Source organism: Pseudophryne corroboree, chromosome 3 (genome assembly GCF_028390025.1).
Source record: "Pseudophryne corroboree isolate aPseCor3 chromosome 3, aPseCor3.hap2, whole genome shotgun sequence".
Lineage (NCBI taxonomy): Eukaryota > Metazoa > Chordata > Amphibia > Anura > Myobatrachidae > Pseudophryne > Pseudophryne corroboree.
This window is the reverse complement of record NC_086446.1, coordinates 441,322,086-441,348,498: the sequence shown is the minus strand read 5'-3', so window position 1 is coordinate 441,348,498 and position 26,413 is coordinate 441,322,086. Positions and strand designations below refer to the sequence as shown.

Here is a 26,413-nt window from a genome sequence, read left to right as displayed (position 1 = left end):
CCGGAATCGATTCCCGGCCAATGCAGTCCTGAGTTTTTGCTGATATGGCAGTGTATTTTGTGAAAGTGAGGACAGCCATTTGCGCTGTGGTGGTGCAAGTATACAGTGTTCCACATACAATGGTACAGGAAAAGAAAAAACATCCGCCCAACGTGGGGGTCGAACCCACGACCCTGTGATTAAGAGTCTCATGCTCTACCGACTGAGCTAGCCAGGCTTGGTTGCGAATGTATGGAGGTGATGGCAAGGCAAGGCATCCTGACACTCCTGCTTTATTTCATACACTAAAGTACACGAGTAAGTGTAACATTAAGTTTCTGTGGAGCATTGGTGGTTCAGTGGTAGAATTCTCGCCTGCCACACGGGAGGCCCGGGTTCGATTTCCGACCAATGCAGTCCTGAATTTTTGCTGATATGGCAGTGCATTTTGTGAAAGTGAGGACAGCCATTTGCGCTGTGGTGGTGCAAGTTGACAGTGTTCCACATACAATGGTACAGGAAAAGAAAAAAAACATCTGCCCAATGTGGGGCTCGAACCCACGACCCTGAGATTAAGAGTCTCATGCTTTACCGACTGAGTTAGCAATGCTTGGTAACCGAGGAGTTGTGGTGATGGCAAGGCAAGGCATCCTGACTCTCCTGCTTTGTTTTGTACACTAAAGTACATGAGTAAGTCTAAAATTAAGCATCTGTGGATCATTGGTGGTTCAGTGGTAGAAATCTAGCCGGCCACGTGGGAGGCAAGGCATCCTGACACTCCTGCTTTATTTCATACACTAAAGTACACGAGTAAGTGTAAAGTTAAGTATCTGTGGAGCATTGGTGGTTCAGTGGTAGAATTCTCGCCTGCCACGCGGGAGGCCCGGGTTCGATTTCCGGCCAATGCAGTCCTGAATTTTTGCTGATATGGCAGTGCATTTTGTGAAAGTGAGGACAGCCATTTGCGCTGTGGTGGTGCAAGTATACAGTGTTCCACATACAATGGTACAGGAAAAGAAAAAACATCCGCCCAACGTGGGGCTTGAACCCACGACCCTGAGATTAAGAGTCTCATGCTCTACCGACTGAGCTAGCCAGGCTTGGTTGAGAATGTATGGAGGTGATGGCAAGGCAAGGCATCCTGACACTCCTGCTTTATTTCATACACTAAAGTACACGAGTAAGTGTAAAATTAAGTATCTGTGGAGCATTGGTGGTTCAGTGGTAGAATTCTCGCCTGCCACGCGGGAGGCCCGGGTTCGATTCCCGGCCAATGCAGTCCTGAGCTTTTGCTGATATGGCAGTGCATTTTGTGAAAGTGAGGACAGCCATTTGCGCTGTGGTGGGGCAAGTTGACAGTGTTCCACATACAATGGTACAGGAAAAGAAAAAAAACATCCACCCAATGTGGAGCTCGAACCCACGACCCTGAGATTAAGAGTCTCATGCTTTACCGACTGAGTTAGCAATGCTTGGTAACCGAGGAGTTGTGGTGATGGCAAGGCAAGGCATCCTGACTCTCCTGCTTTGTTTTGTACACTAAAGTACATGAGTAAGTCTAAAATTAAGCATCTGTGGATCATTGGTGGTTCAGTGGTAGAAATCTAGCCGGCCACGTGGGAGGCCGGGTTCAATTCCCGGTCAATACATTCCTGAGTTTTTGCTGATAGGGCAGTGCATTTTGTGAAAGTGAGGACAGCCATTTGCGCTGTGGTGATGCAAGTATACACTGTTCCACATACAATGGTACAGGAAGAGAAAAAAACAACTGCCCAACATGGAGCTCAAATACATGACCCTAAGATTAATAGTCTTATGCTCTAGCGACTGTGCTAGTCGGGCTTGGTTACGTAGGCTTGGAGGTGATGGCAAGGCATCCTGACACTCCTGCTTTGTTTTATACACTAAAGTACATGAGTAAGTGTAAAATTAGGCATCTGTGGAGCATTGGTGGTTCAGTGGTAGAATTCTCACCTGCCACGCGTGAGGCCCGGAATCGATTCCCGGCCAATGCAGTCCTGAGTTTTTGCTGATATGGCAGTGTATTTTGTGAAAGTGAGGACAGCCATTTGCGCTGTGGTGGTGCAAGTATACAGTGTTCCACATACAATGGTACAGGAAAAGATAAAACATCCGCCCAACGTGGGGGTCGAACCCACGACCCTGAGATTAAGAGTCTCATGCTCTACCGACTGAGCTAGCCAGGCTTGGTTGAGAATGTATGGAGGTGATGGCAAGGCAAGGCATCCTGACACTCCTGCTTTATTTCATACACTAAAGTACACGAGTAAGTATAAAGTTAAGTATCTGTGGAGCATTGGTGGTTCAGTGGAAGAATTCACGCCTGCCACGCGGGAGGCCTGGGTTCGATTCCCGGCCAATGCAGTCCTGAGTTTTTGCTGATATGGCAGTGTATTTTGTGAAAGTGAGGACAGCCATTTGCGCTGTGGTGGTGCAAGTATACAGTGTTCCACATACAATGGTACAGGAAAAGAAAAAACATCCGCCCAATGTTGGGGTCGAACCCACGACCCTGAGATTAAGAGTCTCATGCTCTACCGACTGAGCTAGCCAGGCTTGGTTGCGAATGTATGGAGGTGATGGCAAGGCAAGGCAAGGCATCCTGACACTCCTGCTTTGTTTCATACACTAAAGTACACGAGTAAGTGTAATATTAAGTATCTGTGGAGCATTGGTGGTTCAGTGGTAGAATTCTCGCCTGCCACGCGGGAGGCCCGGGTTCGATTCCCGGCCAATGCAGTCCTGAGTTTTTGCTGATATGGCAGTGCATTTTGTGAAAGTGAGGACAGCCATTTGCGCTGTGGTGGTGCAAGTTGACAGTGTTCCACATACAATGGTACAGGAAAAGAAAAAAAACATCCGCCCAATGTGGGGCTCGAACCCACGACCCTGAGATTAAGAGTCTCATGCTTTACCGACTGAGTTAGCAATGCTTGGTAACCGAGGAGTTGTGGTGATGGCAAGGCAAGGCATCCTGACTCTCCTGCTTTGTTTTGTACACTAAAGTACATGAGTAAGTCTAAAATTAAGCATCTGTGGATCATTGGTGGTTCAGTGGTAGAAATCTAGCCGGCCACGTGGGAGGCCGGGTTCAATTCCCGGTCAATACATTCCTGAGTTTTTGCTGATAGGGCAGTGCATTTTGTGAAAGTGAGGACAGCCATTTGCGCTGTGGTGATGCAAGTATACACTGTTCCACATACAATGGTACAGGAAGAGAAAAAAACAACTGCCCAACATGGAGCTCAAATACATGACCCTAAGATTAATAGTCTTATGCTCTAGTGACTGTGCTAGTCGGGCTTGGTTACGTAGGCTTGGAGGTGATGGCAAGGCATCCTGACACTCCTGCTTTGTTTTATACACTAAAGTACATGAGTAAGTGTAAAATTAGGCATCTGTGGAGCATTGGTGGTTCAGTGGTAGAATTCTCACCTGCCACGCGTGAGGCCCGGAATCGATTCCCGGCCAATGCAGTCCTGAGTTTTTGCTGATATGGCAGTGTATTTTGTGAAAGTGAGGACAGCCATTAGCGCTGTGGTGGTGCAAGTATACAGTGTTCCACATACAATGGTACAGGAAAAGAAAAAACATCCGCCCAACGTGGGGGTCGAACCCACGACCCTGAGATTAAGAGTCTCATGCTCTACCGACTGAGCTAGCCAGGCTTGGTTGCGAATATATGGAGGTGATGGCAAGGCAAGGCAAGGCATCCTGACACTCCTGCTTTGTTTCATACACTAAAGTACACGAGTAAGTGTAATGTTAAGTACCTGTGGAGCATTGGTGGTTCAGTGGTAGAATTCTCGCCTGCCACGCGGGAGGCCCGGGTTCGATTCCCGGCCAATGCAGTCCTGAGTTTTTGCTGATATGGCAGTGCATTTTGTGAAAGTGAGGACAGCCATTTGCGCTGTGGTGGTGCAAGTTGACAGTGTTCCACATACAATGGTACAGGAAAAGAAAAAAAACATCCGCCCAATGTGGGGCTCGAACCCACGACCCTGAGATTAAGAGTCTCATGCTTTACCGACTGAGTTAGCAATGCTTGGTAACCGAGGAGTTGTGGTGATGGCAAGGAAAGGCATCCTGACTCTCCTGCTTTGTTTTGTACACTAAAGTACATGAGTAAGTCTAAAATTAAACATCTGTGGATCATTGGTGGTTCAGTGGTAGAAATCTAGCCGGCCACGTGGGAGGCCGGGTTCAATTCCCGGTCAATACATTCCTGAGTTTTTGCTGATAGGGCAGTGCATTTTGTGAAAGTGAGGACAGCCATTTGCGCTGTGGTGATGCAAGTATACACTGTTCCACATACAATGGTATAGAAAGAGAAAAAAACAAGTGCCCAACATGGAGCTCAAATACATGACCCTAAGATTAATAGTCTTATACTCTAGCGACTGTGCTAGTCGGGCTTGGTTACGTAGGCTTGGAGGTGATGGCAAGGCAAGGCATCCTGACACTCCTGCTTTGTTTTATACACTAAAGTACATGAGTAAGTGTAAAATTAAGTACCTGTGGAGCATTGGTGGTTCAGTGGTAGAATTCTTGCCTGCCACGCGGGAGGCCCGGGTTCGATTCCCGGCCAATGCAGTCCTGGGTTTTTGCTGATATGGCAGTGCATTTTGTGAAAGTGAGGACAGCCATTTGCGCTGTGGTGATGCAAGTATACACTGTTCCACATACAATGGTAAAGGAAGAGAAAAAAACAACTGCCCGACATGGAGCTCAAATACATGACCCTAAGATTAATAGTCTTATGCTCTAGCGACTGTGCTAGTCGGGCTTGGTTACGTAGGCTTGGAGGTGATGGCAAGGCAAGGCATCCTGACACTCCTGCTTTGTTTTATACACTAAAGTACATGAGTAAGTGTAAAATTAGGCATCTGTGGAGCATTGGTGGTTCAGTGGTAGAATTCTCGCCTGCCACTCATGAGGCCCGGAATCGATTCCCGGCCAATGCAGTCCTGAGTTTTTGCTGATATGGCAGTGTATTTTGTGAAAGTGAGGACAGCCATTTGCGCTGTGGTGGTGCAAGTTGACAGTGTTCCACATACAATGGTACAGGAAAAGAAAAAACATCCGCCCAACGTGGGGCTCGAACCCACGACCCTGAGATTAAGAGTCTCATGCTCTACCGACTGAGCTAGCCAGGCTTGGTTGAGAATGTATGGAGGTGATGGCAAGGCAAGGCATCCTGACACTCCTGCTTTATTTCATACACTAAAGTACACGAGTAAGTATAAAGTTAAGTATCTGTGGAGCATTGGTGGTTCAGTGGAAGAATTCACGCCTGCCACACGGGAGGCCTGGGTTTGATTCCCGGCCAATGCAGTCCTGAGTTTTTGCTGATATGGCAGTGTATTTTGTGAAAGTGAGGACAGCCATTTGCGCTGTGGTGGTGCAAGTATACAGTGTTCCACATACAATGGTACAGGAAAAGAAAAAACATCCGCCCAACGTTGGGGTCGAACCCACGACCCTGAGATTAAGAGTCTCATGCTCTACCGACTGAGCTAGCCAGGCTTGGTTGCGAATGTATGGAGGTGATGGCAAGGCAAGGCAAGGCATCCTGACACTCCTGCTTTGTTTCATACACTAAAGTACACGAGTAAGTGTAAAATTAAGTATCTGTGGAGCATTGGTGGTTCAGTGGTAGAATTCTCGCCTGCCACGCGGGAGTCCCGGGTTCGATTCCCGGCCAATGCAGTCCTGAGTTTTTGCTGATATGGCAGTGCATTTTGTGAAAGTGAGGACAGCCATTTGCGCTGTGGTGGTGCAAGTTGACAGTGTTCCACATACAATGGTACAGGAAAAGAAAAAAAACATCCGCCCAATGTGGGGCTCGAACCCACGACCCTGAGATTAAGAGTCTCATGCTTTACCGACTGAGTTAGCAATGCTTGGTAACCGAGGAGTTGTGGTGATGGCAAGGCAAGGCATCCTGACTCTCCTGCTTTGTTTTGTACACTAAAGTACATGAGTAAGTCTAAAATTAAGCATCTGTGGATCATTGGTGGTTCAGTGGTAGAAATCTAGCCGGCCACGTGGGAGGCCGGGTTCAATTCCCGGTCAATACATTCCTGAGTTTTTGCTGATAGGGCAGTGCATTTTGTGAAAGTGAGGACAGCCATTTGCGCTGTGGTGATGCAAGTATACACTGTTCCACATACAATGGTAAAGGAAGAGAAAAAAACAACTGCCCAACATGGAGCTCAAATATATGACCCTAAGATTAATAGTCTTATGCTCTAGCGACTGTGCTAGTCGGGCTTGGTTACGTAGGCTTGGAGGTGATGGCAAGGCAAGGCATCCTGACACTCCTGCTTTGTTTTATACACTAAAGTACATGAGTAAGTGTAAAATTAGGCATCTGTGGAGCATTGGTGGTTCAGTGGTAGAATTCTCGCCTGCCACGCGTGAGGCCCGGAACCGATTCCCGGCCAATGCAGTCCTGAGTTTTTGCTGATATGGCAGTGTATTTTGTGAAAGTGAGGACAGCCATTTGCGCTGTGGTGGTGCAAGGATACAGTGCTCCACATACAATGGTACAGGAAAAGAAAAAACATCCACCCAACGTGGGGCTCGAACCCACGACCCTGTGATTAAGAGTCTCATGCTCTACCGACTGAGCTAGCCAGGCTTGGTTGTGAATGTATGGAGGTGATGGCAAGGCAAGGCAAGGCATCCTGACACTCCTGCTTTGTTTCATACACTAAAGTACACGAGTAAGTGTAAAATTAAGTACCTGTGGAGCATTGGTGGTTCAGTGGTAGAATTCTCGCCTGCCACGCGGGAGGCCCGGGTTCGATTCCCGGCCAATGCAGTCCTGAGTTTTTGCTGATATGGCAGTGCATTTTGTGAAAGTGAGGACAGCCATTTGCGCTGTGGTGGTGCAAGTTGACAGTGTTCCACATACAATGGTACAGGAAAAGAAAAAAAACATCCGCCCAATGTGGGGCTCGAACCCACGACCCTGAGATTAAGAGTCTCATGCTTTACCGACTGAGTTAGCAATGCTTGGTAACCGAGGAGTTGTGGTGATGGCAAGGCAAGGCAAGGCATCCTGACTCTCCTGCTTTGTTTTGTACACTAAAGTACATGAGTAAGTCTAAAATTAAGCATCTGTGGATCATTGGTGGTTCAGTGGTAGAAATCTAGCCGGCCACGTGGGAGGCCGGGTTCAATTCCCGGTCAATACATTCCTGAGTTTTTGCTGATAGGGCAGTGCATTTTGTGAAAGTGAGGACAGCCATTTGCGCTGTGGTGATGCAAGTATACACTGTTCCACATACAATGGTAAAGAAAGAGAAAAAAACAACTGCCCAACATATAGCTCAAATACATGACCCTAAGATTAATAGTCTTATGCTCTAGCGACTGTGCTAGTCGGGCTTGGTTACGTAGGCTTGGAGGTGATGGCAAGGCAAGGCATCCTGACACTCCTGCTTTGTTTTATACACTAAAGTACATGAGTAAGTGTAAAATTAGGCATCTGTGGAGCATTGGTGGTTCAGTGGTAGAATTCTCGCCTGCCACTCGTGAGGCCCGGAATCGATTCCCGGCCAATGCAGTCCTGAGTTTTTGCTGATATGGCAGTGTATTTTGTGAAAGTGAGGACAGCCATTTGCGCTGTGGTGGTGCAAGTTGACAGTGTTCCACATACAATGGTACAGGAAAAGAAAAAAAACATCCAACCAATGTGGGGCTCGAACCCACGACCCTGAGATTAAGAGTCTCATGCTTTACCGACTGAGTTAGCAATGCTTGGTAACCGAGGAGTTGTGGTGATGGCAAGGCAAGGCATCCTGACTCTCCTGCTTTGTTTTGTACATGAGTAAGTCTAAAATTAAGCATCTGTGGATCATTGGTGGTTCAGTGGTAGAAATCTAGCCGGCCACGTGGGAGGCCGGGTTCAATTCCCGGTCAATACATTCCTGAGTTTTTGCTGATAGGGCAGTGCATTTTGTGAAAGTGAGGACAGCCATTTGCGCTGTGGTGGTGCAAGTATACAGTGTTCCACATACAATGGTACAGGAAAAGAAAAAACATCCGCCCAACGTGGGGCTCGAACCCACGACCCTGACATTAAGAGTCTCATGCTCTACCGACTGAGCTAGCCAGGCTTGGTTGAGAATGTATGGAGGTGATGGCAAGGCAAGGCATCCTGACACTCCTGCTTTGTTTCATACACTAAAGTACACGAGTAAGTGTAAAATTAAGTATCTGTGGAGCATTGGTGGTTCAGTGGTAGAATTCTCGCCTGCCACGCGGGAGGCCCGGGTTCGATTCCTGGCCAATGCAGTCCTGAGTTTTTGCTGATATGGCAGTGCATTTTGTGAAAGTGAGGACAGCCATTTGCGCTGTGGTGGTGCAAGTTGACAGTGTTCCACATACAATGGTACAGGAAGAGAAAAAAACAACTGCCCAACATGGAGCTCAAATACATGACCCTAAGATTAATAGTCTTATGCTCTAGCGACTGTGCTAGTCGGGCTTGGTTACGTAGGCTTGGAGGTGATGGCAAGGCAAGGCATCCTGACACTCCTGCTTTGTTTTATACACTAAAGTACATGAGTAAGTGTAAAATTAGGCATCTGTGGAGCATTGGTGGTTCAGTGGTAGAATTCTCGCCTGCCACGCGTGAGGCCCGGAACCGATTCCCGGCCAATGCAGTCCTGAGTTTTTGCTGATATGGCAGTGTATTTTGTGAAAGTGAGGACAGCCATTTGCGCTGTGGTGGTGCAAGGATACAGTGCTCCACATACAATGGTACAGGAAAAGAAAAAACATCCGCCCAACGTGGGGCTCGAACCCACGACCCTGTGATTAAGAGTCTCATGCTTTACCGACTGAGCTAGCCAGGCTTGGTTGTGAATATATGGAGGTGATGGCAAGGCAAGGCAAGGCATCCTGACACTCCTGCTTTGTTTCATACACTAAAGTACACGAGTAAGTGTAAAATTAAGTACCTGTGGAGCATTGGTGGTTCAGTGGTAGAATTCTCGCCTGCCACGCGGGAGGCCCGGGTTCGATTCCTGGCCAATGCAGTCCTGAGTTTTTGCTGATATGGCAGTGCATTTTGTGAAAGTGAGGACAGCCATTTGCGCTGTGGTGGTGCAAGTTGACAGTGTTCCACATACAATGGTACAGGAAAAGAAAAAAAACATCCAACCAATGTGGGGCTCGAACCCACGACCCTGAGATTAAGAGTCTCATGCTTTACCGACCGAGTTAGCAATGCTTGGTAACCGAGGAGTTGTGGTGATGGCAAGGCAAGGCATCCTGACTCTCCTGCTTTGTTTTGTACATGAGTAAGTCTAAAATTAAGCATCTGTGGATCATTGGTGGTTCAGTGGTAGAAATCTAGCCGGCCACGTGGGAGGCCGGGTTCAATTCCCGGTCAATACATTCCTGAGTTTTTGCTGATAGGGCAGTGTATTTTGTGAAAGTGAGGACAGCCATTTGCGCTGTGGTGGTGCAAGTATACAGTGTTCCACATACAATGGTACAGGAAAAGAAAAAACATCCGCCCAACGTGGGGCTCGAACCCACGACCCTGAGATTAAGAGTCTCATGCTCTACCGACTGAGCTAGCCAGGCTTGGTTGAGAATGTATGGAGGTGATGGCAAGGCAAGGCATCCTGACACTCCTGCTTTATTTCATACACTAAAGTACACGAGTAAGTGTAAAATTAAGTATCCGTGGAGCATTGGTGGTTCAGTGGTAGAATTCTCGCCTGCCACGCGGGAGGCCCGGGTTCGATTCCCGGCCAATGCAGTCCTGAGTTTTTGCTGATATGACAGTGCATTTTGTGAAAGTGAGGACAGCCATTTGCGCTGTGGTGGGGCAAGTTGACAGTGTTCCACATACAATGGTACAGGAAAAGAAAAAAAACATCCGCCCAATGTGGGGCTCGAACCCACGACCCTGAGATTAAGAGTCTCATGCTTTACCGACTGAGTTAGCAATGCTTGGTAACCGAGGAGTTGTGGTGATGGCAAGGCAAGGCATCCTGACTCTCCTGCTTTGTTTTGTACACTAAAGTACATGAGTAAGTCTAAAATTAAGCATCTGTGGATCATTGGTGGTTCAGTGGTAGAAATCTAGCCGGCCACGTGGGAGGCCGGGTTCAATTCCCGGTCAATACATTCCTGAGTTTTTGCTGATAGGGCAGTGCATTTTGTGAAAGTGAGGACAGCCATTTGCGCTGTGGTGATGCAAGTATACACTGTTCCACATACAATGGTAAAGGAAGAGAAAAAAACAACTGCCCAACATGGAGCTCAAATATATGACCCTAAGATTAATAGTCTTATGCTCTAGCGACTGTGCTAGTCGGGCTTGGTTACGTAGGCTTGGAGGTGATGGCAAGGCAAGGCATCCTGACACTCCTGCTTTGTTTTATACACTAAAGTACATGAGTAAGTGTAAAATTAGGCATCTGTGGAGCATTGGTGGTTCAGTGGTAGAATTCTCGCCTGCCACGCGTGAGGCCCGGAACCGATTCCCGGCCAATGCAGTCCTGAGTTTTTGCTGATATGGCAGTGTATTTTGTGAAAGTGAGGACAGCCATTTGCGCTGTGGTGGTGCAAGGATACAGTGCTCCACATACAATGGTACAGGAAAAGAAAAAACATCCGCCCAACGTGGGGCTCGAACCCACGACCCTGTGATTAAGAGTCTCATGCTTTACCGACTGAGCTAGCCAGGCTTGGTTGTGAATATATGGAGGTGATGGCAAGGCAAGGCAAGGCATCCTGACACTCCTGCTTTGTTTCATACACTAAAGTACACGAGTAAGTGTAAAATTAAGTACCTGTGGAGCATTGGTGGTTCAGTGGTAGAATTCTCGCCTGCCACGCGGGAGGCCCGGGTTCGATTCCTGGCCAATGCAGTCCTGAGTTTTTGCTGATATGGCAGTGCATTTTGTGAAAGTGAGGACAGCCATTTGCGCTGTGGTGGTGCAAGTTGACAGTGTTCCACATACAATGGTACAGGAAAAGAAAAAAAACATCCAACCAATGTGGGGCTCGAACCCACGACCCTGAGATTAAGAGTCTCATGCTTTACCGACCGAGTTAGCAATGCTTGGTAACCGAGGAGTTGTGGTGATGGCAAGGCAAGGCATCCTGACTCTCCTGCTTTGTTTTGTACATGAGTAAGTCTAAAATTAAGCATCTGTGGATCATTGGTGGTTCAGTGGTAGAAATCTAGCCGGCCACGTGGGAGGCCGGGTTCAATTCCCGGTCAATACATTCCTGAGTTTTTGCTGATAGGGCAGTGTATTTTGTGAAAGTGAGGACAGCCATTTGCGCTGTGGTGGTGCAAGTATACAGTGTTCCACATACAATGGTACAGGAAAAGAAAAAACATCCGCCCAACGTGGGGCTCGAACCCACGACCCTGAGATTAAGAGTCTCATGCTCTACCGACTGAGCTAGCCAGGCTTGGTTGAGAATGTATGGAGGTGATGGCAAGGCAAGGCATCCTGACACTCCTGCTTTATTTCATACACTAAAGTACACGAGTAAGTGTAAAATTAAGTATCCGTGGAGCATTGGTGGTTCAGTGGTAGAATTCTCGCCTGCCACGCGGGAGGCCCGGGTTCGATTCCCGGCCAATGCAGTGCTGAGTCTTTGCTGATATGACAGTGCATTTTGTGAAAGTGAGGACAGCCATTTGCGCTGTGGTGGGGCAAGTTGACAGTGTTCCACATACAATGGTACAGGAAAAGAAAAAAAACATCCGCCCAATGTGGGGCTCGAACCCACGACCCTGAGATTAAGAGTCTCATGCTTTACCGACTGAGTTAGCAATGCTTGGTAACCGAGGAGTTGTGGTGATGGCAAGGCAAGGCATCCTGACTCTCCTGCTTTGTTTTGTACACTAAAGTACATGAGTAAGTCTAAAATTAAGCATCTGTGGATCATTGGTGGTTCAGTGGTAGAAATCTAGCCGGCCACGTGGGAGGCCGGGTTCAATTCCCGGTCAATACATTCCTGAGTTTTTGCTGATAGGGCAGTGCATTTTGTGAAAGTGAGGACAGCCATTTGCGCTGTGGTGATGCAAGTATACACTCTTCCACATACAATGGTAAAGGAAGAGAAAAAAACAACTGCCCAACATGGAGCTCAAATACATGACCCTAAGATTAATAGCCTTATGCTCTAGCGACTGTGCTAGTCGGGCTTGGTTACGTAGGCTTGGAGGTGATGGCAAGGCAAGGCATCCTGACACTCCTGCTTTGTTTTATACACTAAAGTACATGAGTAAGTGTAAAATTAGGCATCTGTGGAGCATTGGTGGTTCAGTGGTAGAATTCTCGCCTGCCACTCATGAGGCCCTTAATCGATTCCCGGCCAATGCAGTCCTGAGTTTTTGCTGATATGGCAGTGTATTTTGTGAAAGTGAGGACAGCCATTTGCGCTGTGGTGGTGCAAGTTGACAGTGTTCCACATACAAAGGTACAGGAAAAGAAAAAACATCCGCCCAACGTGGGGCTCAAACCCACGACCCTGAGATTAAGAGTCTCATGCTCTACCGACTGAGCTAGCCAGGCTTGGTTGAGAATGTATGGAGGTGATGGCAAGGCAAGGCATCCTGACACTCCTGCTTTATTTCATACACTAAAGTACACGAGTAAGTATAAAGTTAAGTATCTGTGGAGCATTGGTGGTTCAGTGGAAGAATTCACGCCTGCCACGCGGGAGGCCTGGGTTCGATTCCCGGCCAATGCAGTCCTGAGTTTTTGCTGATATGGCAGTGTATTTTGTGAAAGTGAGGACAGCCATTTGCGCTGTGGTGGTGCAAGTATACAGTGTTCCACATACAATGGTACAGGAAAAGAAAAAACATCCGCCCAACGTTGGGGTCGAACCCACGACCCTGAGATTAAGAGTCTCATGCTCTACCGACTGAGCTAGCCAGGCTTGGTTGCGAATGTATGGAGGTGATGGCAAGGCAAGGCAAGGCATCCTGACACTCCTGCTTTGTTTCATACACTAAAGTACACGAGTAAGTGTAAAATTAAGTATCTGTGGAGCATTGGTGGTTCAGTGGTAGAATTCTCGCCTGCCACGCGGGAGGCCTGGGTTCGATTCCCGGCCAATGCAGTCCTGAGTTTTTGCTGATATGGCAGTGCATTTTGTGAAAGTGAGGACAGCCATTTGCGCTGTGGTGGTGCAAGTTGACAGTGTTCCACATACAATGGTACAGGAAAAGAAAAAAAACATCCGCCCAATGTGGGGCTCGAACCCACGACCCTGAGATTAAGAGTCTCATGCTTTACCGACTGAGTTAGCAATGCTTGGTAACCGAGGAGTTGTGGTGATGGCAAGGCAAGGCATCCTGACTCTCCTGCTTTGTTTTGTACACTAAAGTACATGAGTAAGTCTAAAATTAAGCATCTGTGGATCATTGGTGGTTCAGTGGTAGAAATCTAGCCGGCCACGTGGGAGGCCGGGTTCAATTCCCGGTCAATACATTCCTGAGTTTTTGCTGATAGGGCAGTGCATTTTGTGAAAGTGAGGACAGCCATTTGCGCTGTGGTGATGCAAGTATACACTGTTCCACATACAATGGTACAGGAAGAGAAAAAAACAACTGCCCAACATGGAGCTCAAATACATGACCCTAAGATTAATAGTCTTATGCTCTAGCGACTGTGCTAGTCGGGCTTGGTTACGTAGGCTTGGAGGTGATGGCAAGGCATCCTGACACTCCTGCTTTGTTTTATACACTAAAGTACATGAGTAAGTGTAAAATTAGGCATCTGTGGAGCATTGGTGGTTCAGTGGTAGAATTCTCACCTGCCACGCGTGAGGCCCGGAATCGATTCCCGGCCAATGCAGTCCTGAGTTTTTGCTGATATGGCAGTGTATTTTGTGAAAGTGAGGACAGCCATTTGCGCTGTGGTGGTGCAAGTATACAGTGTTCCACATACAATGGTACAGGAAAAGAAAAAACATCCGCCCAACGTGGGGCTCGAACCCACGACCCTGAGATTAAGAGTCTCATGCTTTACCGACTGAGTTAGCAATGCTTGGTAACCGAGGAGTTGTGGTGATGGCAAGGAAAGGCATCCTGACTCTCCTGCTTTGTTTTGTACACTAAAGTACATGAGTAAGTCTAAAATTAAGCATCTGTGGATCATTCGTGGTTCAGTGGTAGAAATCTAGCCGGCCACGTGGGAGGCCGGGTTCAATTCCCGGTCAATACATTCCTGAGTTTTTGCTGATAGGGCAGTGCATTTTGTGAAAGTGAGGACAGCCATTTGCGCTGTGGTGATGCAAGTATACACTGTTCCACATACAATGGTAAATGAAGAGAAAAAAACAACTGCCCAACATGGAGCTCAAATACATGACCCTAAGATTAATAGTCTTATGCTCTAGCGACTGTGCTAGTCGGGCTTGGTTACGTAGGCTTGGAGGTGATGGCAAGGCAAGGCATCCTGACACTCCTGCTTTGTTTTATACACTAAAGTACATGAGTAAGTGTAAAATTAGGCATCTGTGGAGCATTGGTGGTTCAGTGGTAGAATGCTCGCCTGCCACTCGTGAGGCCCGGAATCGATTCCCGGCCAATGCAGTCCTGAGTTTTTGCTGATATGGCAGTGTATTTTGTGAAAGTGAGGACAGCCATTTGCGCTGTGGTGGTGCAAGTATACAGTGTTCCACATACAATGGTACAGGAAAAGAAAAAACATCCGCCCAACGTGGGGCTCGAACCCACGACCCTGAGATTAAGAGTCTCATGCTTTACCGACTGAGTTAGCAATGCTTGGTAACCGAGGAGTTGTGGTGATGGCAAGGCAAGGCATCCTGACTCTCCTGCTTTGTTTTGTACATGAGTAAGTCCAAAATTAAGCATCTGTGGATCATTGGTGGTTCAGTGGTAGAAATCTAGCCGGCCACGTGGGAGGCCGGGTTCAATTCCCAGTCAATACATTCCTGAGTTTTTGCTGATTGGGCAGTGCATTTTGTGAAAGTGAGGACAGCCATTTGCGCTGTGGTGGTGCAAGTATACAGTGTTCCACATACAATGGTACAGGAAAAGAAAAAACATCCGCCCAACGTGGGGCTCGAACCCACGACCCTGACATTAAGAGTCTCATGCTCTACCGACTGAGCTAGCCAGGCTTGGTTGAGAATGTATGGAGGTGATGGCAAGGCAAGGAATCCTGACACTCCTGCTTTATTTCATACACTAAAGTACACGAGTAAGTGCAAAATTAAGTATCCGTGGAGCATTGGTGGTTCAGTGGTAGAATTCTCACCTGCCACACGGGAGGCCTGGGTTCGATTCCCGGCCAATGCAGTCCTGAGTTTTTGCTGATATGGCAGTGTATTTTGTGAAAGTGAGGACAGCCATTTGCGCTGTGGTGGGGCAAGTTGACAGTGTTCCACATACAATGGTACAGGAAATGAAAAAAAAACATCCACCCAATGTGGGGCTCGTACCCACGACCCTGAGATTAAGAGTCTCATGCTTTACCGATTGAGTTAGCAATGCTTGGTAACCGAGGAGTTGTGGTGATGGCAAGGCAAGGCATCCTGACTCTCCTGCTTTGTTTTGTACACTAAAGTACATGAGTAAGTCTAAAATTAAGCATCTGTGGATCATTGGTGGTTCAGTGGTAGAAATCTAGCCGGCCACGTGGGAGGCCGGGTTCAATTCCCGGTCAATACATTCCTGAGTTTTTGCTGATAGGGCAGTGCATTTTGTGAAAGTGAGGACAGCCATTTGCGCTGTGGTGATGCAAGTATACACTGTTCCACATACAATGGTACAGGAAGAGAAAAAAACAACTGCCCAACATGGAGCTCAATTACATGACCCTAAGATTAATAGTCTTATGCGCTAGCGACTGTGCTAGTCGGGCTTGGTTACGTAGGCTTGGAGGTGATGGCAAGGCAAGGCATCCTGACACTCCTGCTTTGTTTTATACACTAAAGTACATGAGTAAGTGTAAAATTAGGCATCTGTGGAGCATTGGTGGTTCAGTGGTAGAATTCTCGCCTGCCACTCATGAGGCCCGGAATCGATTCCCGGCCAATGCAGTCCTGAGTTTTTGCTGATATGGCAGTGTATTTTGTGAAAGTGAGGACAGCCATTTGCGCTGTGGTGGTGCAAGTTGACAGTGTTCCACATACAATGGTACAGGAAAAGAAAAAACATCCGCCCAACGTGGGGCTCGAACCCACGACCCTGAGATTAAGAGTCTCATGCTCTACCGACTGAGCTAGCCAGGCTTGGTTGAGAATGTATGGAGGTGATGGCAAGGCAAGGCATCCTGACACTCCTGCTTTATTTCATACACTAAAGTACACGAGTAAGTATAAAGTTAAGTATCTGTGGAGCATTGGTGGTTCAGTGGAAGAATTCACGCCTGCAACGCGGGAGGCCTGGGTTCGATTCCCGGCCAATGCAGTCCTGAGTTTTTGCTGATATGGCAGTGTATTTTGTGAAAGTGAGGACAGCCATTTGCGCTGTGGTGGTGCAAGTATACAGTGTTCCACATACAATGGTACAGGAAAAGAAAAAACATCCGCCCAACGTTGGGGTCGAACCCACGACCCTGAGATTAAGAGTCTCATGCTCTACCGACTGAGCTAGCCAGGCTTGGTTGCGAATGTATGGAGGTGATTGCAAGGCAAGGCAAGGCATCCTGACACTCCTGCTTTGTTTCATACACTAAAGTACACGAGTAAGTGTAAAATTAAGTATCTGTGGAGCATTGGTGGTTCAGTGGTAGAATTCTCGCCTGCCACGCGGGAGGCCCGGGTTCGATTCCCGGCCAATGCAGTCCTGAGTTTTTGCTGATATGGCAGTGCATTTTGTGAAAGTGAGGACAGCCATTTGCGCTGTGGTGGTGCAAGTTGACAGTGTTCCACATACAATGGTACAGGAAAAGAAAAAAAACATCCGCCCAATGTGGGGCTCGAACCCACGACACTGAGATTAAGAGTCTCATGCTTTACCGACTGAGTTAGCAATGCTTGGTAACCGAGGAGTTGTGGTGATGGCAAGGCAAGGCATCCTGACTCTCCTGCTTTGTTTTGTACACTAAAGTACATGAGTAAGTCTAAAATTAAGCATCTGTGGATCATTGGTGGTTCAGTGGTAGAAATCTAGCCGGCCACGTGGGAGGCCGGGTTCAATTCCCGGTCAATACATTCCTGAGTTTTTGCTGATAGGGCAGTGCATTTTGTGAAAGTGAGGACAGCCATTTGCGCTGTGGTGATGCAAGTATACACTGTTCCACATACAATGGTAAAGGAAGAGAAAAAAACAACTGCCCAACATGGAGCTCAAATATATGACCCTAAGATTAATAGTCTTATGCTCTAGCGACTGTGCTAGTCGGGCTTGGTTACGTAGGCTTGGAGGTGATGGCAAGGCAAGGCATCCTGACACTCCTGCTTTGTTTTATACACTAAAGTACATGAGTAAGTGTAAAATTAGGCATCTGTGGAGCATTGGTGGTTCAGTGGTAGAATTCTCGCCTGCCACGCGTGAGGCCCGGAACCGATTCCCGGCCAATGCAGTCCTGAGTTTTTGCTGATATGGCAGTGTATTTTGTGAAAGTGAGGACAGCCATTTGCGCTGTGGTGGTGCAAGGATACAGTGCTCCACATGCAATGGTACAGGAAAAGAAAAAACATCCGCCCAACGTGGGGCTCGAACCCACGACCCTGTGATTAAGAGTCTCATGCTCTACCGACTGAGCTAGCCAGGCTTGGTTGTGAATGTATGGAGGTGATGGCAAGGCAAGGCAAGGCATCCTGACACTCCTGCTTTGTTTCATACACTAAAGTACACGAGTAAGTGTAAAATTAAGTACCTGTGGAGCATTGGTGGTTCAGTGGTAGAATTCTCGCCTGCCACGCGGGAGGCCCGGGTTCGATTCCCGGCCAATGCAGTCCTGAGTTTTTGCTGATATGGCAGTGCATTTTGTGAAAGTGAGGACAGCCATTTGCGCTGTGGTGGTGCAAGTTGACAGTGTTCCACATACAATGGTACAGGAAAAGAAAAAAAACATCCGCCCAATGTGGGGCTCGAACCCACGACCCTGAGATTAAGAGTCTCATGCTTTACCGACTGAGTTAGCAATGCTTGGTAACCAAGGAGTTGTGGTGATGGCAAGGCAAGGCATCCTGACTCTCCTGCTTTGTTTTGTACACTAAAGTACATGAGTAAGTCTAAAATTAAGCATCTGTGGATCATTGGTGGTTCAGTGGTAGAAATCTAGCCGGCCACGTGGGAGGCCGGGTTCAATTCCCGGTCAATACATTCCTGAGTTTTTGCTGATAGGGCAGTGCATTTTGTGAAAGTGAGGACAGCCATTTGCGCTGTGGTGATGCAAGTATACACTGTTCCACATACAATGGTAAAGGAAGAGAAAAAAACAACTGCCCAACATGGAGCTCAAATACATGACCCTAAGATTAATAGTCTTATGCTCTAGCGACTGTGCTAGTCGGGCTTGGTTACGTAGGCTTGGAGGTGATGGCAAGGCAAGGCATCCTGACACTCCTGCTTTGTTTTATACACTAAAGTACATGAGTAAGTGTAAAATTAGGCATCTGTGGAGCATTGGTGGTTCAGTGGTAGAATTCTCGCCTGCCACTCGTGAGGCCCGGAATCGATTCCCGGCCAATGCAGTCCTGAGTTTTTGCTGATATGGCAGTGTATTTTGTGAAAGTGAGGACAGCCATTTGCGTTGTGGTGGTGCAAGTTGACAGTGTTCCACATACAATGGTACAGGAAAAGAAAAAAAACATCCAACCAATGTGGGGCTCGAACCCACGACCCTGAGATTAAGAGTCTCATGCTTTACCGACTGAGTTAGCAATGCTTGGTAACCGAGGAGTTGTGGTGATGGCAAGGCAAGGCATCCTGACTCTCCTGCTTTGTTTTGTACATGAGTAAGTCTAAAATTAAGCATCTGTGGATCATTGGTGGTTCAGTGGTAGAAATCTAGCCGGCCACGTGGGAGGCCGGGTTCAATTCCCGGTCAATACATTCCTGAGTTTTTGCTGATAGGGCAGTGCATTTTGTGAAAGTGAGGACAGCCATTTGCGCTGTGGTGGTGCAAGTATACAGTGTTCCACATACAATGGTACAGGAAAAGAAAAAACATCCGCCCAACGTGGGGCTCGAACCCACGATCCTGACATTAAGAGTCTCATGCTCTACCGACTGAGCTAGCCAGGCTTTGTTGAGAATGTATGGAGGTGATGGCAAGGCAAGGAATCCTGACACTCCTGCTTTATTTCATACACTAAAGTACACGAGTAAGTGTAAAATTAAGTATCCGTGGAGCATTGGTGGTTCAGTGGTAGAATTCTCACCTGCCACGCGGGAGGCCTGGGTTCGATTCCCGGCCAATGCAGTCCTGAGTTTTTGCTGATATGGCAGTGTATTTTGTGAAAGTGAGGACAGCCATTTGCGCTGTGGTGGGGCAAGTTGACAGTGTTCCACATACAATGGTACAGGAAATGAAAAAAAAACATCCACCCAATGTGGGGCTCGTACCCACGACCCTGAGATTAAGAGTCTCATGCTTTACCGATTGAGTTAGCAATGCTTGGTAACCGAGGAGTTGTGGTGATGGCAAGGCAAGGCATCCTGACTCTCCTGCTTTGTTTTGTACACTAAAGTACATGAGTAAGTCTAAAATTAAGCATCTGTGGATCATTGGTGGTTCAGTGGTAGAAATCTAGCCGGCCACGTGGGAGGCCGGGTTCAATTCCCGGTCAATACATTCCTGAGTTTTTGCTGATAGGGCAGTGCATTTTGTGAAAGTGAGGACAGCCATTTGCGCTGTGGTGATGCAAGTATACACTGTTCCACATACAATGGTACAGGAAGAGAAAAAAACAACTGCCCAACATGGAGCTCAATTACATGACCCTAAGATTAATAGTCTTATGCTCTAGCGACTGTGCTAGTCGGGCTTGGTTACGTAGGCTTGGGGGTGATGGCAAGGCAAGGCATCCTGACACTCCTGCTTTGTTTTATACACTAAAGTACATGAGTAAGTGTAAAATTAGGCATCTGTGGAGCATTGGTGGTTCAGTGGTAGAATTCTCGCCTGCCACGCGTGAGGCCCGGAATCGATTCCCGGCCATTGCAGTCCTGAGTTTTTGCTGATATGGCAGTGTATTTTGTGAAAGTGAGGACAGCCATTTGCGCTGTGGTGGTGCAAGTATACAGTGTTCCACATACAATGGTACAGGAAAAGAAAAAACATCCGCCCAACGTGGGTGTCGAACCCACGACCCTGAGATTAAGAGTCTCATGCTCTACCGACTGAGCTAGCCTGGCTTGGTTACGAATGTATGGAGGTGATGGCAAGGCAAGGCAAGGCATCCTGACACTTCTGCTTTGTTTCATACACTAAAGTACACGAGTAAGTGTAAAATTAAGTATCTGTGGAGCATTGGTGGTTCAGTGGTAGAATTCTCGCCTGCCACGCGGGAGGCCCGGGTTCGATTCCCGGCCAATGCAATCCTGAGTTTTTGCTGATATGGCAGTGCATTTTGTGAAAGTGAGGACAGCCATTTGCGCTGTGGTGGTGCAAGTTGACAGTGTTCCACATACAATGGTACAGGAAAAGAAAAAAAACATCCGCCCAATGTGGGGCTCGAACCCACGACCCTGAGATTAAGAGTCTCATGCTTTACCGACTGAGTTAGCAATGCTTGGTAACCGAGGAGTTGTGGTGATGGCAAGGCAAGGCATCCTGACTCTCCTGCTTTGTTTTGTACACTAAAGTACATGAGTAAGTCTAAAATTAAACATCTGTGGATCATTGGTGGTTCAGTGGTAGAAATCTAGCCGGCCACGTGGGAGGCCGGGTTCAATTCCCGGTCAATACATTCCTGAGTTTTTGCTGATAGGGCAGTGCATTTTGTGAAAGTGAGGACAGCCATTTGCGCTGTGGTGATGCAAGTATACACTGTTCCACATACAATGGTATAGAAAGAGAAAAAAACAAGTGCCCAACATGGAGCTCAAATACATGACCCTAAGATTAATAGTCTTATACTCTAGCGACTGTGCTAGTCGGGCTTGGTTACGTAGGCTTGGAGGTGATGGCAAGGCAAGGCATCCTGACACTCCTGCTTTGTTTTATACACTAAAGTACATGAGTAAGTGTAAAATTAAGTACCTGTGGAGCATTGGTGGTTCAGTGGTAGAATTCTTGCCTGCCACGCGGGAGGCCCGGGTTCGATTCCCGGCCAATGCAGTCCTGGGTTTTTGCTGATATGGCAGTGCATTTTGTGAAAGTGAGGACAGCCATTTGCGCTGTGGTGATGCAAGTATACACTGTTCCACATACAATGGTAAAGGAAGAGAAAAAAACAACTGCCCGACATGGAGCTCAAATACATGACCCTAAGATTAATAGTCTTATGCTCTAGCGACTGTGCTAGTCGGGCTTGGTTACGTAGGCTTGGAGGTGATGGCAAGGCAAGGCATCCTGACACTCCTGCTTTGTTTAATACACTAAAGTACATGAGTAAGTGTAAAATTAGGCATCTGTGGAGCATTGTTGGTTCAGTGGTAGAATTCTCGCCTGCCACTAATGAGGCCCGGAATCGATTCCCGGCCAATGCAGTCCTGAGTTTTTGCTGATATGGCAGTGTATTTTGTGAAAGTGAGGACAGCCATTTGCGCTGTGGTGGTGCAAGTTGACAGTGTTCCACATACAATGGTACAGGAAAAGAAAAAACATCCACCCAACGTGGGGCTCGAACCCACGAGCCTGAGATTAAGAGTCTCATGCTCTACCGACTGAGCTAGCCAGGCTTGGTTGAGAATGTATGGAGGTGACGGCAAGGCAAGGCATTCTGACACTCCTGCTTTATTTCATACACTAAAGTACACGAGTAAGTGTAAAGTTAAGTATCTGTGGAGCATTGGTGGTTCAGTGGTAGAATTCTCGCCTGCCACGCAGGAGGCCCGGGTTCGATTTCCGGCCAATGCAGTCCTGAATTTTTGCTGATATGGCAGTGCATTTTGTGAAAGTGAGGACAGCCATTTGCGCTGTGGTGGTGCAAGTTGACAGTGTTCCACATACAATGGTACAGGAAAAGAAAAATAACATCTGCCCAATGTGGGGCTCGAACCCACGACCCTGAGATTAAGAGTCTCATGCTTTACCGACTGAGTTAGCAATGCTTGGTAACCGAGGAGTTGTGGTGATGGCAAGGCAAGGCATCCTGACTCTCCTGCTTTGTTTTGTACACTAAAGTACATGAGTAAGTCTAAAATTAAGCATCTGTGGATCATTGGTGGTTCAGTGGTAGAAATCTAGCCGGCCACGTGGGAGGCAAGGCATCCTGACACTCCTGCTTTATTTCATACACTAAAGTACACGAGTAAGTGTAAAGTTAAGTATCTGTGGAGCATTGGTGGTTCAGTGGTAGAATTCTCGCCTGCCACGCGGGAGGCCCGGGTTCGATTTCCGGCCAATGCAGTCCTGAATTTTTGCTGATATGGCAGTGCATTTTGTGAAAGTGTGGACAGCCATTTGCGCTGTGGTGGTGCAAGTATACAGTGTTCCACATACAATGGTACAGGAAAAGAAAAAACATCCGCCCAACGTGGGGCTTGAACCCACGACCCTGAGATTAAGAGTCTCATGCTCTACCGACTGAGCTAGCCAGGCTTGGTTGAGAATGTATGGAGGTGATGGCAAGGCAAGGCATCCTGACACTCCTGCTTTATTTCATACACTAAAGTACACGAGTAAGTGTAAAATTAAGTATCTGTGGAGCATTGGTGGTTCAGTGGTAGAATTCTCGCCTGCCACGCGGGAGGCCTGGGTTCGATTCCCGGCCAATGCAGTCCTGAGCTTTTGCTGATATGGCAGTGCATTTTGTGAAAGTGAGGACAGCCATTTGCGCTGTGGTGGGGCAAGTTGACAGTGTTCCACATACAATGGTACAGGAAAAGAAAAAAAACATCCACCCAATGTGGAGCTCGAACCCACGACCCTGAGATTAAGAGTCTCATGCTTTACGGACTGAGTTAGCAATGCTTGGTAACCGAGGAGTTGTGGTGATGGCAAGGCAAGGCATCCTGACTCTCCTGCTTTGTTTTGTACACTAAAGTACATGAGTAAGTCTAAAATTAAGCATCTGTGGATCATTGGTGGTTCAGTGGTAGAAATCTAGCCGGCCACGTGGGAGACCGGGTTCAATTCCCGGTCAATACATTCCTGAGTTTTTGCTGATAGGGCAGTGCATTTTGTGAAAGTGAGGACAGCCATTTGCGTTGTGGTGATGCAAGTATACACTGTTCCACATACAATGGTACAGGAAGAGAAAAAAACAACTGCCCAACATGGAGCTCAAATACATGACCCTAAGATTAATAGTCTTATGCTCTAGCGACTGTGCTAGTCGGGCTTGGTTACGTAGGCTTGGAGGTGATGGCAAGGCAAGGCATCCTGACACTCCTGCTTTGTTTTATACACTAAAGTACAGATGTAGCCAACTTTATCTTGACTGTTTCTCCGCCGAGACGGGCGTTTAGCCACGCTAAGGCGATAGCTGAGTTTAATCACAGGCAGGCGCGTTGAGACGATCTAGATACTCATCATGCATTACACATCTCCACCACTGTGTGGCTAATGCTCCACTAATCCAGTACTTTCGATCGTACAGTATAGCGGCGGATTGATCTACAGCTCTGGCAATACTGTAGGCGTAACGGGAAGCGGTGGAAAAAGTATGGAGTACAGTACTGTATGTGTATGGAGACGCAACTACAGTAATTGTGTAAAAGGAATAATGTACAGTACAATGTATAAACACCGTGCTTTTTAAAATATAAAATATATGAGCGTCTGAGTTCGCTAATGCATAATGGGAATGGAGGACTAGCAGGAGGCGGAGGAAAACACTGTGCTTTACAAATGCGAGCGTCCGAGTCCTCTAAGGCATAAACCAACAGCAATGGGGCGAGGGCCGGGCGCTGTTTGCAGTACTTTCACACATGAAATTAGAAATCTCTCATGAGGCGTCGTGGGCTAGGGGTGAAGGCTCCCACCTCCCTCACTGGGGGTCCAGGGTTCGAGACATGATGTGCTTTCTTTCTTTTTTTTTTTTTTTTTTTTCTGTAATAATGCACTGTATTATTTTATTTCCATTGTAAGACAGTCAATGGAAGGATGCACACAGGTTTCACATAAATCAAAGTACATCTGCAGGAGCGATTCTTTACGCTAAATGCACCCAAACAGCGTGAATGAAATGAGTGTATTCTGGCGCTACCAACTAAGCAAAACAGTACTGTAGATCTTCAGCGTTTGTGCATTGCACAGGACCTGAATTTCCTCCCTGTGCAGGCCCCCAGGGGGGAAGGGCGATGGGGGTAGGGGGGAGACGATGGAAAATACTGTGCCTTTGAAATGCAATTACTGTACATGAGCGTCCGAGTACACTACGGCATACTGTAAACCAACACCAATGGGAAGGAAGTGCCAACCTTATTTTTAATGTGTTCCCGTGACATTCACTTTAACATTTTTTTTTTTCTCTCCAATACAGTACATCCAATGGAAGGATGCACACAGGTTTCACATAAATCAAAGTACATCTGCAGGAGCGATTCTTTACGCTAAATGCAACCTACAGTACGGTACTGTAAGTGAGCAAAATACAGTAGTACTACAGTGGGCGTTTGTGTATTGCACATGACCTGCATTCCCTCCCTGTCTACTGCATGATCTGTGCAGGCTCCCATGGGGGAAGGGCAACAGGCTAGCAGGAGGCGGAGGAAAACACCGTGCTTTACAAATGCGAGCGTCCGAGTCCTCTAAGGCATAAACCAACAGCAATGGGGCGAGGGCCGGGCGCTGTTTGCAGTACTTTCACACATGAAATTAGAAATCTCTCATGAGGCGTCGTGGGCTAGGGGTGAAGGCTCCCACCTCCCTCACTGGGGGTCCAGGGTTCGAGACATGATGTGCTTTCTTTCTTTTTTTTTTTTTTTTTTCTGTAATAATGCACTGTATTATTTTATTTCCATTGTAAGACAGTCAATGGAAGGATGCACACAGGTTTCACATAAATCAAAGTACATCTGCAGGAGCGATTCTTTACGCTAAATGCACCCAAACAGCGTGAATGAAATGAGTGTATTCTGGCGCTACCAACTAAGCAAAACAGTACTGTAGATCTTCAGCGTTTGTGCATTGCACAGGACCTGAATTTCCTCCCTGTGCAGGCCCCCAGGGGGGAAGGGCGATGGGGGTAGGGGGGAGACGATGGAAAATACTGTGCCTTTGAAATGCAATTACTGTACATGAGCGTCCGAGTACACTACGGCATACTGTAAACCAACACCAATGGGAAGGAAGTGCCAACCTTATTTTTAATGTGTTCCCGTGACATTCACTTTAACATTTTTTTTTTCTCTCCAATACAGTACATCCAATGGAAGGATGCACACAGGTTTCACATAAATCAAAGTACATCTGCAGGAGCGATTCTTTACGCTAAATGCAACCTACAGTACGGTACTGTAAGTGAGCAAAATACAGTAGTACTACAGTGGGCGTTTGTGTATTGCACATGACCTGCATTCCCTCCCTGTCTACTGCATGATCTGTGCAGGCTCCCATGGGGGAAGGGCAACAGGCTAGCAGGAGGCGGAGGAAAACACCGTGCTTTACAAATGCGAGCGTCCGAGTCCTCTAAGGCATAAACCAACAGCAATGGGGCGAGGGCCGGGCGCTGTTTGCAGTACTTTCACACATGAAATTAGAAATCTCTCATGAGGCGTCGTGGGCTAGGGGTGAAGGCTCCCACCTCCCTCACTGGGGGTCCAGGGTTCGAGACATGATGTGCTTTCTTTCTTTTTTTTTTTTTTTTTTTCTGTAATAATGCACTGTATTATTTTATTTCCATTGTAAGACAGTCAATGGAAGGATGCACACAGGTTTCACATAAATCAAAGTACATCTGCAGGAGCGATTCTTTACGCTAAATGCACCCAAACAGCGTGAATGAAATGAGTGTATTCTGGCGCTACCAACTAAGCAAAACAGTACTGTAGATCTTCAGCGTTTGTGCATTGCACAGGACCTGAATTTCCTCCCTGTGCAGGCCCCCAGGGGGGAAGGGCGATGGGGGTAGGGGGGAGACGATGGAAAATACTGTGCCTTTGAAATGCAATTACTGTACATGAGCGTCCGAGTACACTACGGCATACTGTAAACCAACACCAATGGGAAGGAAGTGCCAACCTTATTTTTAATGTGTTCCCGTGACATTCACTTTAACATTTTTTTTTTTCTCTCCAATACAGTACATCCAATGGAAGGATGCACACAGGTTTCACATAAATCAAAGTACATCTGCAGGAGCGATTCTTTACGCTAAATGCAAC

The 26,413-nt window shown here is 47.3% G+C and overlaps 46 non-coding genes across 46 annotated transcripts; 24 read left to right on the top strand and 22 right to left on the bottom strand.

Annotated features, from left to right (window-relative positions):
- Positions 1-144: 144 nt before the first annotated feature.
- On the bottom strand, positions 145-217 carry TRNAK-CUU (transfer RNA lysine (anticodon CUU)). Its single transcript has one exon. It is a non-coding gene; the product is annotated as a tRNA-Lys (tRNA).
- Positions 218-816: 599 nt separating this feature from the next.
- On the top strand, positions 817-887 carry TRNAG-GCC (transfer RNA glycine (anticodon GCC)). The gene has a single exon. It is a non-coding gene; the product is annotated as a tRNA-Gly (tRNA).
- Positions 888-1,006: 119 nt separating this feature from the next.
- On the bottom strand, positions 1,007-1,079 carry TRNAK-CUU (transfer RNA lysine (anticodon CUU)). Its single transcript has one exon. It is a non-coding gene; the product is annotated as a tRNA-Lys (tRNA).
- A 107-nt stretch (positions 1,080-1,186) lies between these two features.
- Positions 1,187-1,257, top strand: TRNAG-GCC (transfer RNA glycine (anticodon GCC)). The gene has a single exon. It is a non-coding gene; the product is annotated as a tRNA-Gly (tRNA).
- Positions 1,258-2,113: 856 nt separating this feature from the next.
- Positions 2,114-2,186, bottom strand: TRNAK-CUU (transfer RNA lysine (anticodon CUU)). Its single transcript has one exon. It is a non-coding gene; the product is annotated as a tRNA-Lys (tRNA).
- A 107-nt stretch (positions 2,187-2,293) lies between these two features.
- Positions 2,294-2,364, top strand: TRNAG-GCC (transfer RNA glycine (anticodon GCC)). The gene has a single exon. It is a non-coding gene; the product is annotated as a tRNA-Gly (tRNA).
- A 304-nt stretch (positions 2,365-2,668) lies between these two features.
- Positions 2,669-2,739, top strand: TRNAG-GCC (transfer RNA glycine (anticodon GCC)). The gene has a single exon. It is a non-coding gene; the product is annotated as a tRNA-Gly (tRNA).
- An 856-nt stretch (positions 2,740-3,595) lies between these two features.
- Positions 3,596-3,668, bottom strand: TRNAK-CUU (transfer RNA lysine (anticodon CUU)). Its single transcript has one exon. It is a non-coding gene; the product is annotated as a tRNA-Lys (tRNA).
- Positions 3,669-3,780: 112 nt separating this feature from the next.
- On the top strand, positions 3,781-3,851 carry TRNAG-GCC (transfer RNA glycine (anticodon GCC)). Its single transcript has one exon. It is a non-coding gene; the product is annotated as a tRNA-Gly (tRNA).
- Positions 3,852-4,522: 671 nt separating this feature from the next.
- Positions 4,523-4,593, top strand: TRNAG-GCC (transfer RNA glycine (anticodon GCC)). Its single transcript has one exon. It is a non-coding gene; the product is annotated as a tRNA-Gly (tRNA).
- A 490-nt stretch (positions 4,594-5,083) lies between these two features.
- TRNAK-CUU (transfer RNA lysine (anticodon CUU)) lies at positions 5,084-5,156 on the bottom strand. Its single transcript has one exon. It is a non-coding gene; the product is annotated as a tRNA-Lys (tRNA).
- Positions 5,157-5,453: 297 nt separating this feature from the next.
- On the bottom strand, positions 5,454-5,526 carry TRNAK-CUU (transfer RNA lysine (anticodon CUU)). Its single transcript has one exon. It is a non-coding gene; the product is annotated as a tRNA-Lys (tRNA).
- A 112-nt stretch (positions 5,527-5,638) lies between these two features.
- TRNAG-GCC (transfer RNA glycine (anticodon GCC)) lies at positions 5,639-5,709 on the top strand. The gene has a single exon. It is a non-coding gene; the product is annotated as a tRNA-Gly (tRNA).
- Positions 5,710-6,570: 861 nt separating this feature from the next.
- TRNAK-CUU (transfer RNA lysine (anticodon CUU)) lies at positions 6,571-6,643 on the bottom strand. The gene has a single exon. It is a non-coding gene; the product is annotated as a tRNA-Lys (tRNA).
- Positions 6,644-6,755: 112 nt separating this feature from the next.
- Positions 6,756-6,826, top strand: TRNAG-GCC (transfer RNA glycine (anticodon GCC)). The gene has a single exon. It is a non-coding gene; the product is annotated as a tRNA-Gly (tRNA).
- A 1,227-nt stretch (positions 6,827-8,053) lies between these two features.
- Positions 8,054-8,126, bottom strand: TRNAK-CUU (transfer RNA lysine (anticodon CUU)). Its single transcript has one exon. It is a non-coding gene; the product is annotated as a tRNA-Lys (tRNA).
- A 107-nt stretch (positions 8,127-8,233) lies between these two features.
- TRNAG-GCC (transfer RNA glycine (anticodon GCC)) lies at positions 8,234-8,304 on the top strand. Its single transcript has one exon. It is a non-coding gene; the product is annotated as a tRNA-Gly (tRNA).
- Positions 8,305-8,794: 490 nt separating this feature from the next.
- On the bottom strand, positions 8,795-8,867 carry TRNAK-CUU (transfer RNA lysine (anticodon CUU)). Its single transcript has one exon. It is a non-coding gene; the product is annotated as a tRNA-Lys (tRNA).
- A 112-nt stretch (positions 8,868-8,979) lies between these two features.
- TRNAG-GCC (transfer RNA glycine (anticodon GCC)) lies at positions 8,980-9,050 on the top strand. Its single transcript has one exon. It is a non-coding gene; the product is annotated as a tRNA-Gly (tRNA).
- A 480-nt stretch (positions 9,051-9,530) lies between these two features.
- On the bottom strand, positions 9,531-9,603 carry TRNAK-CUU (transfer RNA lysine (anticodon CUU)). Its single transcript has one exon. It is a non-coding gene; the product is annotated as a tRNA-Lys (tRNA).
- Positions 9,604-9,710: 107 nt separating this feature from the next.
- Positions 9,711-9,781, top strand: TRNAG-GCC (transfer RNA glycine (anticodon GCC)). Its single transcript has one exon. It is a non-coding gene; the product is annotated as a tRNA-Gly (tRNA).
- Positions 9,782-10,642: 861 nt separating this feature from the next.
- On the bottom strand, positions 10,643-10,715 carry TRNAK-CUU (transfer RNA lysine (anticodon CUU)). Its single transcript has one exon. It is a non-coding gene; the product is annotated as a tRNA-Lys (tRNA).
- A 112-nt stretch (positions 10,716-10,827) lies between these two features.
- On the top strand, positions 10,828-10,898 carry TRNAG-GCC (transfer RNA glycine (anticodon GCC)). Its single transcript has one exon. It is a non-coding gene; the product is annotated as a tRNA-Gly (tRNA).
- Positions 10,899-11,378: 480 nt separating this feature from the next.
- Positions 11,379-11,451, bottom strand: TRNAK-CUU (transfer RNA lysine (anticodon CUU)). The gene has a single exon. It is a non-coding gene; the product is annotated as a tRNA-Lys (tRNA).
- A 107-nt stretch (positions 11,452-11,558) lies between these two features.
- TRNAG-GCC (transfer RNA glycine (anticodon GCC)) lies at positions 11,559-11,629 on the top strand. The gene has a single exon. It is a non-coding gene; the product is annotated as a tRNA-Gly (tRNA).
- An 861-nt stretch (positions 11,630-12,490) lies between these two features.
- Positions 12,491-12,563, bottom strand: TRNAK-CUU (transfer RNA lysine (anticodon CUU)). Its single transcript has one exon. It is a non-coding gene; the product is annotated as a tRNA-Lys (tRNA).
- Positions 12,564-12,670: 107 nt separating this feature from the next.
- Positions 12,671-12,741, top strand: TRNAG-GCC (transfer RNA glycine (anticodon GCC)). The gene has a single exon. It is a non-coding gene; the product is annotated as a tRNA-Gly (tRNA).
- A 119-nt stretch (positions 12,742-12,860) lies between these two features.
- Positions 12,861-12,933, bottom strand: TRNAK-CUU (transfer RNA lysine (anticodon CUU)). The gene has a single exon. It is a non-coding gene; the product is annotated as a tRNA-Lys (tRNA).
- A 112-nt stretch (positions 12,934-13,045) lies between these two features.
- On the top strand, positions 13,046-13,116 carry TRNAG-GCC (transfer RNA glycine (anticodon GCC)). Its single transcript has one exon. It is a non-coding gene; the product is annotated as a tRNA-Gly (tRNA).
- A 1,955-nt stretch (positions 13,117-15,071) lies between these two features.
- TRNAK-CUU (transfer RNA lysine (anticodon CUU)) lies at positions 15,072-15,144 on the bottom strand. Its single transcript has one exon. It is a non-coding gene; the product is annotated as a tRNA-Lys (tRNA).
- Positions 15,145-16,184: 1,040 nt separating this feature from the next.
- On the bottom strand, positions 16,185-16,257 carry TRNAK-CUU (transfer RNA lysine (anticodon CUU)). The gene has a single exon. It is a non-coding gene; the product is annotated as a tRNA-Lys (tRNA).
- Positions 16,258-16,364: 107 nt separating this feature from the next.
- TRNAC-GCA (transfer RNA cysteine (anticodon GCA)) lies at positions 16,365-16,435 on the top strand. Its single transcript has one exon. It is a non-coding gene; the product is annotated as a tRNA-Cys (tRNA).
- A 119-nt stretch (positions 16,436-16,554) lies between these two features.
- On the bottom strand, positions 16,555-16,627 carry TRNAK-CUU (transfer RNA lysine (anticodon CUU)). The gene has a single exon. It is a non-coding gene; the product is annotated as a tRNA-Lys (tRNA).
- Positions 16,628-16,739: 112 nt separating this feature from the next.
- TRNAG-GCC (transfer RNA glycine (anticodon GCC)) lies at positions 16,740-16,810 on the top strand. The gene has a single exon. It is a non-coding gene; the product is annotated as a tRNA-Gly (tRNA).
- Positions 16,811-17,671: 861 nt separating this feature from the next.
- TRNAK-CUU (transfer RNA lysine (anticodon CUU)) lies at positions 17,672-17,744 on the bottom strand. The gene has a single exon. It is a non-coding gene; the product is annotated as a tRNA-Lys (tRNA).
- Positions 17,745-17,856: 112 nt separating this feature from the next.
- TRNAG-GCC (transfer RNA glycine (anticodon GCC)) lies at positions 17,857-17,927 on the top strand. The gene has a single exon. It is a non-coding gene; the product is annotated as a tRNA-Gly (tRNA).
- Positions 17,928-19,149: 1,222 nt separating this feature from the next.
- TRNAK-CUU (transfer RNA lysine (anticodon CUU)) lies at positions 19,150-19,222 on the bottom strand. The gene has a single exon. It is a non-coding gene; the product is annotated as a tRNA-Lys (tRNA).
- Positions 19,223-19,329: 107 nt separating this feature from the next.
- Positions 19,330-19,400, top strand: TRNAG-GCC (transfer RNA glycine (anticodon GCC)). The gene has a single exon. It is a non-coding gene; the product is annotated as a tRNA-Gly (tRNA).
- An 862-nt stretch (positions 19,401-20,262) lies between these two features.
- TRNAK-CUU (transfer RNA lysine (anticodon CUU)) lies at positions 20,263-20,335 on the bottom strand. The gene has a single exon. It is a non-coding gene; the product is annotated as a tRNA-Lys (tRNA).
- A 112-nt stretch (positions 20,336-20,447) lies between these two features.
- Positions 20,448-20,518, top strand: TRNAG-GCC (transfer RNA glycine (anticodon GCC)). The gene has a single exon. It is a non-coding gene; the product is annotated as a tRNA-Gly (tRNA).
- A 671-nt stretch (positions 20,519-21,189) lies between these two features.
- TRNAG-GCC (transfer RNA glycine (anticodon GCC)) lies at positions 21,190-21,260 on the top strand. Its single transcript has one exon. It is a non-coding gene; the product is annotated as a tRNA-Gly (tRNA).
- A 490-nt stretch (positions 21,261-21,750) lies between these two features.
- On the bottom strand, positions 21,751-21,823 carry TRNAK-CUU (transfer RNA lysine (anticodon CUU)). Its single transcript has one exon. It is a non-coding gene; the product is annotated as a tRNA-Lys (tRNA).
- Positions 21,824-21,930: 107 nt separating this feature from the next.
- TRNAG-GCC (transfer RNA glycine (anticodon GCC)) lies at positions 21,931-22,001 on the top strand. Its single transcript has one exon. It is a non-coding gene; the product is annotated as a tRNA-Gly (tRNA).
- Positions 22,002-22,422: 421 nt separating this feature from the next.
- Positions 22,423-22,493, top strand: TRNAG-GCC (transfer RNA glycine (anticodon GCC)). Its single transcript has one exon. It is a non-coding gene; the product is annotated as a tRNA-Gly (tRNA).
- Positions 22,494-22,612: 119 nt separating this feature from the next.
- On the bottom strand, positions 22,613-22,685 carry TRNAK-CUU (transfer RNA lysine (anticodon CUU)). The gene has a single exon. It is a non-coding gene; the product is annotated as a tRNA-Lys (tRNA).
- A 107-nt stretch (positions 22,686-22,792) lies between these two features.
- TRNAG-GCC (transfer RNA glycine (anticodon GCC)) lies at positions 22,793-22,863 on the top strand. Its single transcript has one exon. It is a non-coding gene; the product is annotated as a tRNA-Gly (tRNA).
- The last annotated feature ends 3,550 nt before the right edge of the window (positions 22,864-26,413 follow it).